This window comes from Brienomyrus brachyistius, chromosome 19 (assembly GCF_023856365.1).
Source record: "Brienomyrus brachyistius isolate T26 chromosome 19, BBRACH_0.4, whole genome shotgun sequence".
Lineage (NCBI taxonomy): Eukaryota > Metazoa > Chordata > Actinopteri > Osteoglossiformes > Mormyridae > Brienomyrus > Brienomyrus brachyistius.
Window position 1 is genome coordinate 18,007,961 of NC_064551.1, and position 15,562 is coordinate 18,023,522.

Genomic DNA, 15,562 nt, shown 5'->3' on the forward strand with positions numbered 1-15,562 from the left:
AACGAAAGGCACTGAATATCCAGCATGAAATCTAGCATGGGGGGGGGAGGCAGCCGATGAGAATAACAGGGAGAGACATACTACTGACGGGTGACGGATTCCCACATGGAGTCATGGCCTGCTTATTGTTACCAGGAAACCCCCCCAGCCCCCGACACTGCTGTAGCTCCCATTATCTTCCTAGTTTCCTCCTGTTTCCCTCTCATTTTCCCTCTGGTTTCCTTCCCAATTTTCACTCTCTCAAACAGCCACATCACCCCCACCCCCACCCCCAAAAAAGCTTATCATCCTATTCCATCCCTTTGAATGGCACTGGGCATGGGGTCCATCGGAAACAGCCCAAGATCTCACTCCAAAGGCTTTCTGGACTGTCACCTGCCCCCCCCCCCACTCCCCGTCCAGCCAAAATGGAGTGGTTGGCATGTGCAGCCCGGCGCTGTGAACTTAACGTCGTTTAGACGTATACGGAGGGCCCGCCCTGGTCCCCGGCACGCGCTGCGCACCGCGGGCTCCCCATGTCAGAACAGGATATTTAACATTTCAGGGAGAGGGGATGGCTTATTGTCAGAGAGGGAGAGCCACAGCGATCCCTGGAGACGCCTCCCATTAATTGTCAAGCGCAAGAGCCCTCGGGGCGTCACCGGGGAAGTGCATTAAATGCAGAGAGGGGCTCGACAGCCACCCCGCTGAAGAAGCATCTAAACAGCGGAAACTCTTCAGAGAGTGCCGCTCTCTCTGCCCGCATCTGCAGATTAATTCCTTCCTGTACACATCATGTACAGATTGTGTTCTTCCTACTTATATAGCATTAAGGCTCTAAAAAAATTATTGCTGATAGTCGATATGTACATACATCCCTCTTTTGACCGAATAAATAAATAGTCACACCATGTGGTAAATGCGTTATTCTTAAATGGGTACATTTCTACTGCGTAGCTTCTTGTTCACGCCTTGGGCTGTGAACAAACTCGGCCACTAGAGGGGGCACATGTAATGCAGAATGCCACGGTCCAAAATTCTTGCGCCACCACAGACCCCTCGGATCAATACACGGGCAGTAGGAACCCGCTACAATTATTTTCATTTATGAAATATGGTGGAGTATTTTCTCTTTGTTGAAGATAAGTGATTTTTGATTTAATAGAAATATGACTGCTGCAAAGATGTGCCGATATGATATTTATCTGTCTGTCTCTCATTACGGGTGTCAGTCGGGCATTTATCGGTGCCGTTATAATACAAACCTCCACTCAAAAGACAGCTGTCCGAGGTAATCGTATGATATGATTTATCTCCAAAAGCACCAGTGTGACCATAAGGCTAGTAAACCCGTCACAGATTGGGCTTCGCCTTTAGGGGGAGAGGTTTCTTAAGGTTTCCCTCGTGAATTAAACACACGCATTATTATTCTTGGGTAAATAAACATGGAAGACGACCAGCTCGAGCTGGAAGTTCACTTTCTTGTGTTTCTTCCAGGAAAAGCTCGCCCTTTTCGCTTGTGCTGTCTCAGCGCTTCGACAGTCCCCAGAGCAGGAGGCGTCACCACAGTGGCAGCATTTGACAGCCCGGGCTTTGTGTGCCTCCAACTTCTTTAAATACCCGCTGTCTCGCGGGCCTCGCGCCGGCCGGCGCCGCTGCGGCAGCCTCGCGGCCGAATGCTAACCCGCCAATGCCGGCGCGAGACTTCGCCGTTAGCGTCCGCTCACGATAAACCGTCGAGTTTCCGTGACGCTCGCAGGAGGCGAATGTTTTCTCGTGAACATGAACAAGGGAAACACTAAACGCCGATAACGGAGTTGCTAACTCTCACGCATCTGGCGTAAAATGTACGTTTTCAGACTCTCACGCACGAAATCGTACAGCAAATTTATATTATTCTATTATAAACCTAGAATTACCTACATTAAAAGCATAAGGGCAGTTTGCAAACGTTATAGACTATTTACAAAATAATAAAACTCTTACATACATGTAAGTGAGTTTGCAGATCTTATATTAGCCTACTGACCAAAGTCGGCAACCTTCGGCCCCCACGGTAGCAGCTGCTCGTCTTCCGGGCGTCAGAGCCTGACTTGTTGCCGGTGTTGGGAAGGTTACTTTTAAAATGTATCCCCTTACAGATTACTGAATACATGTAATTTGAAACCGTTAGATTACTCCAAGGTAGAACCTCAATCCAAATGCTTTAAATTACAGACATCCTACCTTAGGTATATTGATTTCAGGACGGTGGGGTGCTGTGCAGTGCTTATCTGGGGGAGATTTGGGACAAGGTTGTAGCGCTTATTGCCGGCTAATTTTACCACAAGCACGACAGGTTTCCGGGACATTTCGCATCATTTGCGGGTGTCAGGGAGCTGCTGTCAATTTGCGGGAGACTCCCGGAGCTTCCGGGAACATAAATAAAATTGCCATGTAAGTAATAAATTAATTAAATCAGTTTCTTAGTTACTATAAAATTGATTTTACATTCAAAAGCATTTACTTTATCACAACTGAAAAACAGTTAACATTGAACTGCACATTAATTAAAAGTGCATCAATCATTTTATATTCACGTATAAGTAGAATAACTGAAAAGACGAACAGAATGTTTTTAGAATAGTGGTTTATTCTGCAGCCCCCAAAAGGACTGCCTGCAAGCAGAGCTCGCATTGCACTAAAATGTTTTTTTTTTATTTGCTTAAATGTGAAATATTCGTGGAATTTCCATGAATTCAAACTATTGCCTTGTGCACTTTTTTATGCGATCTCTTTTGTTAGTACGTGTTTTTTTACGTTTAACTCCGGAGTATGGGTGCCAGTCAAGCACTGCAGAGCACCCCCACCCTCCTGAAACTTAAAAAAAAAATGTATAGTGAAATTGAAAGCAATCTCTTGATTAGTGTACATGTTTTTGAAAATGAACTATTTTGGCAATGTCAATTTGTATGGTAACTGTAATGAATACAATTACTCATGTTTTGTAATTTAAATACTTAACGCTGTCACATGTATTCTCTTTCCGCAGCTTGTTGCTTGGGTAGCTGACTGCGACTCTGTTTGGAGTCGTCCCCTCCTGCAGGAGTGCATGGTAACAGCAGTTTGACATTTCTCAGGCTTTGTGGGCCGACAAGCTGCACACGGGTCTGTGCATGTTATGTTTTTTTTTTTTTCTTGTGTTTTCCTATTTTCTTCCCAGCCCTCAGTGTAGCGTTTGCTGGTACTGAGTGGTGTTTTATAACCAGGACTGCGTTCCACCACTGTGTCATGAACAAGCCTCACTGTTATGCAGTCGCTACACCTTCGTAATACTCACTCAGCACATCACAGTTCAGGATCCCGGCTCGTGCTCAGTGACAGATGCGCTCTGCTCTGGGCTGCATTCAGTAACAGCAAGGGCGCCCCCCTAACTCTCCGCATGGAAGCACACTAGAGTCACAGGGAGGTAGTTTTTGGTGCTGCAGTCAATCTTTGGTTCCCTGCCCGCAAAATCTGACCCCTCATTTCCTATGTGGATACTCCACACCATTTTACCCAAAGGGTAAGGTCAAAATGTCACAATTTTTTTAATGAATCATTTTAGTTTTTATTTCCTGTATGGATTGTTAACCTATCCATCAATGTACTCTATGTCTGTCGTACAAAAAAAATATATGCATTTTTGTTATGCAAAATTGCATTTTGATCACAATGATCATCAGAATTCCTCATGGCTAAATACTTATGTCTAAAATACTTATGACTATTACTTCTTTGTTCATAACTGAATAAAAGAAAGAAAGAGTCACAAAAACCTAACAGTTAATGGGATAATTTTCCCTCCCGCTGCATCTTATGGACGGGTTGCGTTTTGGAGCCGCATAAATGGCACGGCAGGTATGGGAACACTGTGGAGACACACAACAGGACAGGTCTTCTGAAGGCTACCTGGCAGTTTGGCAACTCTGTCTAACCCTTTTGGCAGTACGCAAAGCCAGCAGAAAGCCCTCCTTATAAATATTTTGCCTTGCTGTCACAAACAATAACAGCGGCAGGGTTCACACTTTCATGAGTAAGTCGGCACATCAGCCTACAATAGCTAGAAAACTCATTTTACACAGTTCTCTGCACTGTCATGTCCCTACAAGACCTCATGAAACCATGAATAAATAAAACATTTCAACAAGGGCAGGTTCAAAAACAGCCTCATTTTCATTATTGGATTTCCCTATGGTGTAAAAGACGTTATTCTCACGCACAAATGCAATGTGGACTTGCCAGGAGGTTGATGGACAGCCTTGGAAGTGACAGTCTTGGATTGGAAAGGGAGACCCCAAGACCTCAAATCCAGGGGTTTCTCTAAAGAGTTCTTTTAAGTTCATTATGGCCTCAGATTCCACAGGTCTGTCTTAATCGATAGTCCCCCCCAAGCTCACAGTGATCACTTTGAAAATGTTTACAAGGTGGATGCATCGCGGAATTTCAGGGTTAACGTTCTCGTACCTTTAATTACCTCCGGTTTAGGACCGCATGTTGATGTAAATACAGTATAGATGTAGGAGCGAGCAGGAGCGGGGAGGCTACCACAAGATTAAAAACCACTTGTTTCTTTTTGACTTGTCACCACAATAAAGTTGGTGGAGACTCCTGGGAGATGTGCGTAAAGTAGAACGCCCAGGGCTATGTTAGACGAGGCCCCGATAAGTGATATGAAAGGTCTCTAATTAAGCACTTAGCATTTCAAGGCCGCTATCACCGCTAGTCCGTGGACTGAGCTGGCGGTCCGTCACCACTGATAGGCCGGCGCGATGACTAACATGAGTTGAGTCGAGTCTTTTGTACTGCAGGCGAGGAGCCCTGAGGCACCAGCTGATCCGGTGACCCCCTCGGATTCCCCTTCCCCGCCGAAAGCAGCCGCAGATCGGATGTGACAACTTTGCAGAAGGGAAAGTTTTTTTTTTTTCGGTGCCGTAAGGCTGAAAGGAGAGGGTGGGTTTCCCGGACTGATGGCAGAGTGTGGCTCGAGAGGCACATCCCGTCTGCCGGCCTGTCACGTGACTAGCCAGTCGGTTTTGGTGGGAAAACGTTAAAGCCACACCCTCCTCCTGAGGCACTGCTCTTGTTAGGGTTAACTTGTGTTTATGCTAACGAGGCTCGTCCGCATGCTCACTGCACACCTCACACCATAAATCAGGCCTTTAAATCTGATTATTACTATGAACTGTTGGAGCCTTTGTGCAAAGAAACAAGCAAAAGCCACAAACATGACGCCACAGAGGTGCGAGATTCCTCCAAAGCCTCCGGTCCCCCTTTTCCAAACAGAGCCTCACGTATTTCCTCATCTTAATGGCACAAAGAGGGCAAAACGGAGCTCTGGCAGACATGATAAACAGCCCGTTTCCTCTGACAGATGGGCTGCACCATCGCCCGCCTCCTCTCGTTCCTTAACTTGCCCTTTTTCTCTATTCAAAGCGAAAACTGTTTTTTTCCCCCAAATTGGTGTTATTGGAAGTCGTAGAGGATCGTCTCCAGGTTCAGAGAAAACACTGCTTCCCGTCTCTCCTGGGTAATTCCTGCATGCACTTGCCCCGAAACAGTAACTGATAATGCAGCTTTTAAATGCAAATGCAGCCGTTTCAGATGGAGGAAAGTCTGCATTTCTTAATATATCCAGGAAACACAAACAGTAGGTCTTCGCCAAAGGCTTATTAACGCAGCTGAGTGGCTGAGCGGCACCCTGGTCGCTCATCCCGGATTGAAATTGCTTGAACTTAAAGTTAATGCATGTAAAGGAAGCGGCGAAGGCTGCTAGGGGTAGTGGGCATGGCAGGCCAGGATCTGACCTCAGCGGGCAAGTTTAAAATCTGAAATGGCAACCATTTGCATACCCTGGCTGGCTGCCATGGAAACCAGCCTGGACTGGGAGTGGAACGATAGTGGACCAGGAGGACTGGGTACGTAAATGAACATGAAGATGAACAGATGAAGAGAGCCACTGAAGGAGGCTGCGGATAGCTCTCAGCTCATACCACCCACTTTGGCCGTTCATGGGTAGGCTTCTTGTGTTTGGGGGCCCCACTCAAAAAGTCTCTTCAGCCCCCAAACAGCCTCTTTGAATGTTTCAAAAATAAATAAATAGTTAGACTCAAAGATCGTAACTGACTGGCTCGTTAGCAGAACATTCAAGTTGTTTCAGCGTCTCTGTTTATTTAATACTTAGTGTACTGACTGTTTATGACCATGAGGGGCCCCACACTCCTCGTCGGTTTTTTTTGTCTGTTCCAGGTCTTCGTTCTGCCAGGACGTCCCATTGCAGAAGCACTTTAGTAGAGTATCTCTGCCAATAAGAGACATACATAATGTTTAAAATTGGCATGAGGAGGGTGGGTGACTTGTGAAAAGCTGGTGTTTTCTCTTACCTGTCAAGGCGCGTGTGTGGAAAATTGAGGCTGTAGCGTGCAGGCAAATGATGCCGGTCTAATACGAGCAGGATGGTAAAACTGCAAACATGCCAGACAGCAGAAGAGGCCTGAATAGGGGCAGGGTACAAATAGGGCGATTTGTCAAACCCGCAGCACGTCCTGAATAAATGTATTGCAAGAGCTGGGGCAATTTTTCGCGTATTTTTTACGGTTATTGGGAAATGTCCATTTCCCCAGCATGCTATCATAGCTCAAAATGGCCCTCAGCTAAATGCTGCTGCGCTTTTTTGAAACCTATTAACACCCTGGCCGATTTTATTAGGCTCTAACACGGTAATGTGGGAACAAACCTGTCACCGCTACTTCTAAGGTGTAAAATCGGTGATGTCTCTGGAAGTGTTATTGTGTTACTTCTAGACATGCTGCTGTAATATATTACATAATTGCTTTGTATGAGATCTTCTGCACAACCTGTGATACAAAGAAATCATTGCAAAAAATAATTGAAAATCCAGCATAACACAAGTACAGCTAATATGTCAATTTATTTCAACAAATATTCGACCACCCTTTTTTCTCTTTAAATAAAATATTAAAAATTTACTATGCATTATTAAGTACCAGAATGTTTTTTGTACCAGCTGAGATGATGTTGGCAGTAATGATGTTCATAAATGCAGTTAGTTTTACAAATACACCAGATGTTTGTTTTTTGTGTTTAATGTTCAGATAGTTTCCATTGGTGTGCATTACATTAATTTTTCCTGATGAATGTGGCAGATTTCAAACTAATATTACCAAATAGAAACAACATAATAAATGTTTCATTTCATCATAATTTGCATATGCACTTTTAAATGTTACTCATGTTCATATGCTCAATATGTGTTTTAGTTAACAAAATCTTGTCCTGTTTTTGTGTTAACAATCAGTATATTTCATTATAGACAAGAATAGCGTTTCAACCGGTCATCTGTGTGCTAACAAGTGAACCCTTTCTGGCTGCATGTGGACAATGGAATATCTCATCCAGCCAAAGGGGCGGTCTTACCTGTACTGAATGCTGAGTGGTTCTGCTTGTAATCTGCAAGGCCAATGAGAAAGCTTGGTTTACAGGCGGCTCCTCCTCCTCCAATCTGTGCTGAGCTGGTGCCGTTAAAGGTTGAATATTAATGGTGTGCAGATCAGGGTCTCACAGTGACAGCGAGTGTCCATCTGCAGCAGGGAGCATATGCAAAATAAGCCGCCCGAGTGCTGTCACAGTGTAATAAAATATATTCATGCTACTAATGAAAGCACTGCTTCAGTTACAAAAGTTAGCAACACACTAATGGCATATATATTCTAATAACCATTCCTGAGTTTCAGTGACAACCAATCTGTGATGAGCAGAGCAGTTTTATGATTATTCGATATAGATTGACGTCCTCGTGCCCGCAGATGGGTGACATCATATGTCTTGCACTTAATGCAGATTTTAATGAGTGAGGGCCTTCAGAACATAACTACCTGTGTTTTGACATAAACAAATCATGCTAGGCAGACAGGCAACGCGAGATGGGAACCAGCAGCCATCGATTCCCAGAAGCCTTCGCTTCAGAAAGCTCGGCATGCAGCCCTGACGCCAGCCTGCGTGGAAGATGGCTGGGAGACGTGGGTTTTAGCACTCAAAAGGAGTGCCGTGGAGAACCGAATTAAATGAACGAGCTACAAAAACGAGCCGATAGTGGAACCCGATCTGGCAAACTCGTGCAGTGAGGGGGTGGGAGAACCTTCCGGGCTCTTTGAGTAGATGGAGTGTGGAGACATCCTTCTCTCCTGTGAAAAGATGGAAGCTGACATGTCAATGCGGCTCTTTGTCAGTAACGCGAGTCTGCAAGAAGAGAGCGGAGTTAAAAATTTAATCTGTAAAGCTATTTAGAGAATGGATAGACCCTAGTAGTCTCCCTTATGAATTAGCAGAACAAGCAGTGGAGGAGTTCTGGAAAAAGCTGTAGCAGCCAGCAGCACGAAACTAAGTTCAACTGACAGAATCAGTTTGGCAAATGAGCTTTAAAGCGCAGGCTGCCTCGTGCTCTTTTTCCTAAATAGTCTTTAATTTAAGAGGCTCGCAGTGCACAGTGGATGCACTCCCTCCATACTGTAAAACCCAGTGTCCATCGAGAGCTCGTGAGACCTGTTATTTCTTATTTTTATTTAGTATTTTTTTTTTTAGGTGTAAGATGGATGTGAAACAGAGCTGGTGTCGACGCTTGGGCTCCACGTGGATGGAAAACCGGAAATGCAAAACGGAACGGTGGATGCATCGCCATCGAAAACGCTCAGCCGCACAGCATCAGCCGGTCAGGAATCCCTTCGGTTAATAAGAGTGTCACAGAGGGACAGTTAGACGCCATGCCGATTGCTTATAACCAGAACAGCAGCCTGTCCATCACTCTCCAACTGTCTGTAATGTTGCTCAGAAAAGCAAAGAAGCGGTTTACCAATGACAGGAGGAAAAGCCAGTCTCGCCAACAGGAGGCAGGCTTGGGGTGTTTCTGATCACTGTATTACTAAACTACCTGTGTTCATGTAATCGCTGATTCCTTGTAGTAATCAAGGAATCGTTTAATTTGTGAAAATATTCCTACTTCTCACTCATTCTGCCTTCAGCTGTTCCATCTCACTGTCCATGCAGTGCTTCTCCTCCCCATCTATCACCCCCTTTTTCATGGCACCTGGCTCAGAGCCTCTCCTCTTCTTCCACGGCGGTCCACTGGCCGTATCTCGCTGGCGTCGCCGGTTGCCGAGGTCCCCGGTACGTGTGACAGGGTGGGTGGTGTTGCAGGGAGAGCGGGCAGGCCAGACGTCGCAGCGTCACACATCTAATTAGCAGCTGTTCCGAGCGGGAAACAGGTGCACGAGCGGGGCCAGCCGGGGCCTGGCGCTTGGCAATTAGCGGCGGGCAGGAGAAAGGGCCAGGAATTGGGAGGAATTTCAAATGGCACTCCGCTGGGGACGCAGCGCTGGGGACACGGAGCCGGCCTCAAAGGCACAGTCACCTGAGATCTTAGGCATGCTAATGTAAATTATGCAAGCTTTCAAACAACACAGCCGCATAATGAGGCCGGTGCTGGGCCGGGCCGGGGCGGCAGGAGGACATTTCGGCAGCCCCTGTGCCCTCGCTGAGCCGTGTCTCTTCCTGTACACTCCTATCGAACCGAAAGTGAAGCAAAAGCGGAGACCCAGCCGGGCCAGAACAGTGGGGAAGAGCATCCCTTCTTCAGGCTGACGATAACGAAGGTGTGCACGCCTGTTTGGCAGGATTTCCTAACGAGTCTGGCTGCTCGTATCCCACGTACTCCGGCTCGGGAACCATTAGCAATGGCCTCATCATCGATTTTGGCGATATAAGAGGAGCACCTTGGAGCGAGAGACAACAGGGCCTCTGGGCTCAGAACAAACTTCCAGGAGCAGAGACACACTGTCTTCGAGGGGAAACAGGAAGCGAGAGACCAGCTCTCCCTCACTTCCTTTAACCACACTGTTCCTTTCATTTTTACCTTTTATCTGGTTTATTTGTGCCACGCTGCTCCTCTTACGGCAGAAGCTCATCTCCACACCTCTGCAAGTTTCCTACACACTGGTCGGTCTAAAACACACATTTCATTGTTGAGTGGCTGTGGGATAAAACTACTATAATATGGTTTTGATTTCAGGGGTTCGGTGAAAAAATAAAAAAGCTTTTTTCTTCAGACACTAGTTTTCCGTCTTTTGCCTGTTGTACCATATTTGGTCACCTTTCAGCATAGTGACAATGTCATATAAACCATTTTACAACACCGAAGTAGTGTAGGGTATTAGTAAGCGCTGAGTTTCAATAACAAGAAAATAACATAATGCTTATTCCTAATGCTGGTGTTGAATCTAAACACTTATGGAATTATAAATTTCATTGGGAAAATTTGTGCGTGTCCCTATGAGATTTGAGTGTGTGTATCAGTATGACTGCTTGTGTGTCGGTCCATCTGAGTGACTCTGGATAGACAAAGTTATCATTGTTGGGGAATCAGATCCCGTCCGAGCGACTCTGGATGGGCTGCCATCATTTTTATGGAATCAGTCAGATCCCGTCTGGGTGGGAGAGTCGTCATTCTAACGGAATCAGGTGCCGTCTGAGTGACTCTGGATGGGCAGAGTCGTCATTCTTATGCAATCAGCTGCTGTCTCGCGCTCCTGAGCTGCACCATCCTCTCTCGCTAATTGAGTCCTTCCTGGCTCCTCCTGTGTTCTGCTGGAGCAGTGTGGTCTCCTCGGCGACGCGTGGCGTCTGGGGGGGTCTGACCTTCAACACCCTGCCTCAGGCATCAACTGCCACTCGGCTTGACCCCTCAGAAGAGGCTCCCCCCCCCGGCGTGGCGCTGAGGGGGGAGCTCGGACACGGCGCTGACGCCTCGTCGAGAGCGCTCACATGCAGCCCATTGTCTGCGGCCACCATTAAAACACTAATCCTGCTGGAGCATTTTGCTTTCAAATCTTCTGACTCAAAGGTCACATTTACACCGCCTAGGGTCCCCATTTATCATTTTAATGATTGTTTTCGCCACTTCTCTGCAACGATCTTCCGCAGCTGGTCTTGAATTAACATCACCACGAGAGCTATAATGACAAATTCTGGCTGAAATCCACTTTCAGCCACATGCACTTTGCACATCAGGGACGCCGACCAGCCGACCCCGGGAATTACACACAGAAAGTCTGTGTGCCTCCAGAATCCAGCAGCGTGCCTGTTCACCTGTACTTTGCGGACCCTTTTCCCCACATCCCTTTATTTTGAGCTTTGGGCCCCAGCAGAGTAAGCCAGTGGTGGGGGGGGGGGGGAATGCAGTCAGCTGGGGAGTGAGTGTAAGGAAGCTTGTGGGGGAGGCAGGGCATAATGGGAAGGTGCGCTGTTATACTGGCATTATCTTAGTATAGCTATGTCAAAGATACCTAGAAACAAAGCATATGGATTTATTGATGAAGAGGAGATGAGAAGGACCTCCATACCATACATTGGAGAACGTCCTCTCATTTTGGAGCATCTGCTTTTTATGAAGATGGGACAATTTGCCATAGATTCTGACTGTGACAGCTTCATTTTTCACCCAAAAGTATCTTCGTCAAACTGTCCATAGATTCTCTGTAACCACTTATCCTATTCAGGGATGTGGCAGGGCCTGGAGCCTATGGGCACGAGGCAGGGAACAACCCAGGATGGGGCGCCAACCCATCGCAGGATACACTCATACACCATTCACACCTATGAGCAATTTGCCACTCCAGTCAGCCTCAGAATGTTCTCGGACTGTAAGGAGAAACCATAGTAGTTTGAGCAAACCCTATGATGATGTGGGGAAAACATATGGAGCCTCAACTCGAACCCGGGTCCTAGAGGTGTGAGGCAACGGTGCTAACCCCTCTTCTTTAAATTATTAAAAAATGATATTATAATGCACGGTTTATATATCATATAATTAAATACTATGCAATATCTTATATTATAATTTTATAATAACTATTATGTACATATCTCTCATTTTGATGCTGGTCATCCCGCTAACCGATTTCTCTGATTTTGAATTAAATGTTTTTACACGTCAAGGCAAAGTCTCGCAGAAAAATAACCTATATTAATACAGTGCCCCCCGCCTCCCAGAACCTGCTCACTGACTGTATCCACACACAGACACCCGCCACTCATAACCGCTGCCACCGCGTGTTCAGGGTCACAACTGAGCATTTAATTGCCACGATCTGTGTTACCGGCACCCGTTCGATAACGGGCCAGTACACGTCACACCGGATACGCACGCTAAACCTGAACATTCTGGCCAGAAAAAGCAGAGGAAAATTCCTCAGATTAATTGCGTCAGGTTAATCGAATAACAGTCGCGAAAGGAATCGCATAATCTGATCGCGTCACATTAATCGCATAACAGTTACCTCCAGAATACATATGTAACCTCGTGTTCCCTATGAACTCGTCGGTTTTCCAACAAGCTGCAGTGTCGGGGGGGGGGGTGCCGCTACATCAAACAGGCGACTGACACCCAGCGCCGCGAGGCTCCGCGCCCGGCCCAGCCCCGTCGGCGGTGACTGGCAGATATGAGCACTGGCTCACCCGGAGATATTACCCTCCTTCTGACAGGCCCAGTGTGTGTGGGGGGGGGGGGGTGCCGCAGAGCTGGGCCAGCTGTGCGGCTCAGGCGGTCCAGAATCCTTTTGTTCTGTGGACCTGTTATGCTCGGGGCTGACGCAGCCCACCTCGTCCCACCATCCCTCTCTCTTTTTTGATGCAACTTGCCCGCAACCCAGAATTCGCTGGTGCGATTTTAGTTGGCTCAGGGCTACGGCGGAGGACTGCTGGCCTCTTTCCATGCGGCAGTAGCCAGGTCGATGCACGGGACGGTATCTGCCCCAACCCGCTCCCAGCCACAGTGACCATGTTCAATCCACATATGCTGGCCCCCAAAGAGAAGGCTAACGGTAAAATATCAGCCACGACTGAACAACTGGACCATGCGAGATGACATTAACGTGTTTTCAAGTCAATCAAGCGACACAACATCCCAACGAGCATCCCATAATATCCAAAACTTAGGAATCTGATGCCGAAGTGTCATATTCGTGGCCATCTATGGTGATCGGTCTGGATCATTCCATTCATTGGATTCCGATAAGACATTCAGTTTCACAAGGACAGATCTGCTTTCCTTCCCAGCAAGACTTAAACTTTCTCTTTACGCATCCTCGCCTTACTTCACAGAAGGTGTGGAATGCGGCATGGAGACCGGCCTCCCAGATGGAGTTAGGGCAACCATCTTCCCTCAGAAGTCCAAGATCAAGGCTACTTATAAAGATCGAGAGAAGTCAGCCACCAAAAGCCCGAGCCTTTGATAGCTGACAGGTACAGACGCCCACAGAAGCATGAAAAGGAATGGAATATGATATGCCTGACAGGATACATCTTCTGTTTGTTTGGTCTGGACCGGCACTGCTACAGGCTTCTGTAGAGCAGCAGATCCTGCCAAGCTCACTGTATGTTATCCCAGCACAACCAGGCACTTTCTGAAAGGTAACACCCATTCACAGGTACGGACTGACAGGTGTCTTGTCCAATCAAAGCGGGCGCACGTGAGAACCCCCCCCCCCCCCCCCCCACGCCCCCACCCTCTCCGACAAAGGAAGACGACCATTTCCTTGAGAGCGAAAGCTCCAGGGTACGTTTATGATGAATCCCTCTCACCTTCAGTCACACGTCGGTTCCCCGTGAGCGGCATGTCGTCAGTAGTGAGCGGCGGCGTCTAACGGAAATGCACACCCATTTCGTCCCAGTTAATCACATCCCTAAACAGTGAGGAACACGGCTTCTGCAGATTCTTGTTCCGTACGGTGGACAGACACAAGATGGATGGAACAGGGAGTCTGTTTCTGGTGACACTGCCCCTTTGTGCCCTAATCCCCCTCCCCGTAAAGGCCCCCCATTAGCGAGGCCTGCCCTCTGACCTACAGCCAAGGTGCTTCACCCCTTCTGACCATCAATGACACCCCCTCACCCGCCTGCCAAAAGGTGAGCCCGGCTACGGTAGCAGAAATGTTATGCTCTTGAATTTTTTAAATTGCCCTCTTTTGACACAGAAAGTGACGAGCGCAAGAGTCAGGATAAAAATAGGAGCTGTCTAGCTCTGTGGAGTGGGCGGGTTTGAAAGTTTACACCCCGGAAGAGGGTAAACACTCCTGTGTAGCAGTTTAACATTCATGCAGCTGCAGCGCGTGGCAATGAGCGGGAGATTTTGTCACTCTTGACAGGTATGTACTTTAGGAACAAGCCCCGTTTGCCTTTGATCACTGGCAGCTCCAGTCAGAGTCAGTATCTGGCTTTAAGACGCATGTCTAATGCTTTCTGCCAGGGTAAAGATAGCAACAAACAGAGATCTCTGATTCAGGCAGAGACGCGACTGATACTGAGAGAATCTCTACTCGCAGTGATCAGGAATGCAATAATTCGTGTGGATTTCAAACACAAAAATCACGCTAACTTGCCATGAAGAAATGTTCTCTTCCTATTTTTATGACGTTGATCGCTATTTTCCTGCAAGCGGAGTTTGGCTGAAAACACTCTCGCCTTTAACTAATGTCATTTTATGGTCTTCGTTGCTTTCAAATAATATGAAAAGTGTGTTGTGGAGAAAAAAAAAAGTTATTGTAAGAGGTAGAGAAGGAAGGAGGAATAGACAGCAGAAAGGAGGAAAATTAACAGATGGGGAAAAGCATATCAGTTTCTCAAGGCTTGAAACAAATATCACAGGACTAAAATCGATAAGCCACATGAAGCAGAGCCATTTGAGAGTGAGCTCAGCAAACCAGGACGTAAATGCAAATTGAGAGACACTCACATTCACCTCCACGGTGGCTGGTGAGGGACACGTTTAAGCAATGACATTATTAACAGGGGAAGGAAGGTTACTCGGAACACTTTGGAATTAGGAATTTTGTATTTACATTACAGCAATTTAAATGTGACTGACTTGCAGATTCTAATGAACAGAATTAATACTTTAGTACAGGTACTGTGGAATTCGCAAAAGGCATCATAGAATTCATTAGTTTTTGCATATCTTTCTCTCCTTTGAGACACACACATACAGTGGAGAGTGAAGCTTGTGGTCAAAGCACAAGGTCAGTCATTCATCCAGCATCCCTGGAACATTTCAAGCGATTAATGGCCTTGCTCATGGCCATTAAGACACATACTGCGATTCTGTCAAGAACAGGATTCAACCCATCAACCTTCTGATCACAGCCACACATATGTAACGCACATATCTGTCTAGTCACATACCATCCTAAGTCAGTTGTGCTTGCGACTCCAGCATAAATCCAGCAGTGAGGCATTGTCAAATAAAGAGCTATACAGGAAGCTCTCCATTTATATAAAAAAGCCTGAAATAAATCACATTATCCGTACATTTTCGGCTTGTGTTTTTTTGCCATGTTTTGAATGGTGTGGGAGGCAGCTGTACTACTCTCATATAGTGTATAGTGTTGAGATAAGTAAATAAATTCTAACACGTGTTTCAGGGAAAGTTAGACCCCACAACCACTGTATTCTAGGGCCAACAGGATGTCAAAATCCTGGACAGCAAAAGAACCAGAGA

At 46.6% G+C, this 15,562-nt stretch overlaps 1 long non-coding RNA gene across 4 annotated transcripts; it reads left to right on the top strand.

The window, feature by feature from the left end:
- The first annotated feature begins 1,014 nt into the window (after positions 1 to 1,014).
- Positions 1,015 to 10,119, top strand: LOC125715269 (uncharacterized). 4 transcript variants are annotated; one of them, XR_007383987.1, is made up of 4 exons: positions 1,015 to 1,826; positions 2,310 to 2,415; positions 3,011 to 3,073; positions 4,809 to 6,993. It is a non-coding gene; the product is annotated as an uncharacterized LOC125715269 (long non-coding RNA). The 4 variants fall into 4 exon arrangements; XR_007383988.1 differs by lacking the exon at positions 1,015 to 1,826 and adding an exon at positions 8,599 to 10,119 and having other exon boundaries at positions 1,833 to 2,415; positions 4,809 to 4,950; XR_007383989.1 differs by lacking the exon at positions 2,310 to 2,415.
- Positions 10,120 to 15,562: the final 5,443 nt, after the last annotated feature.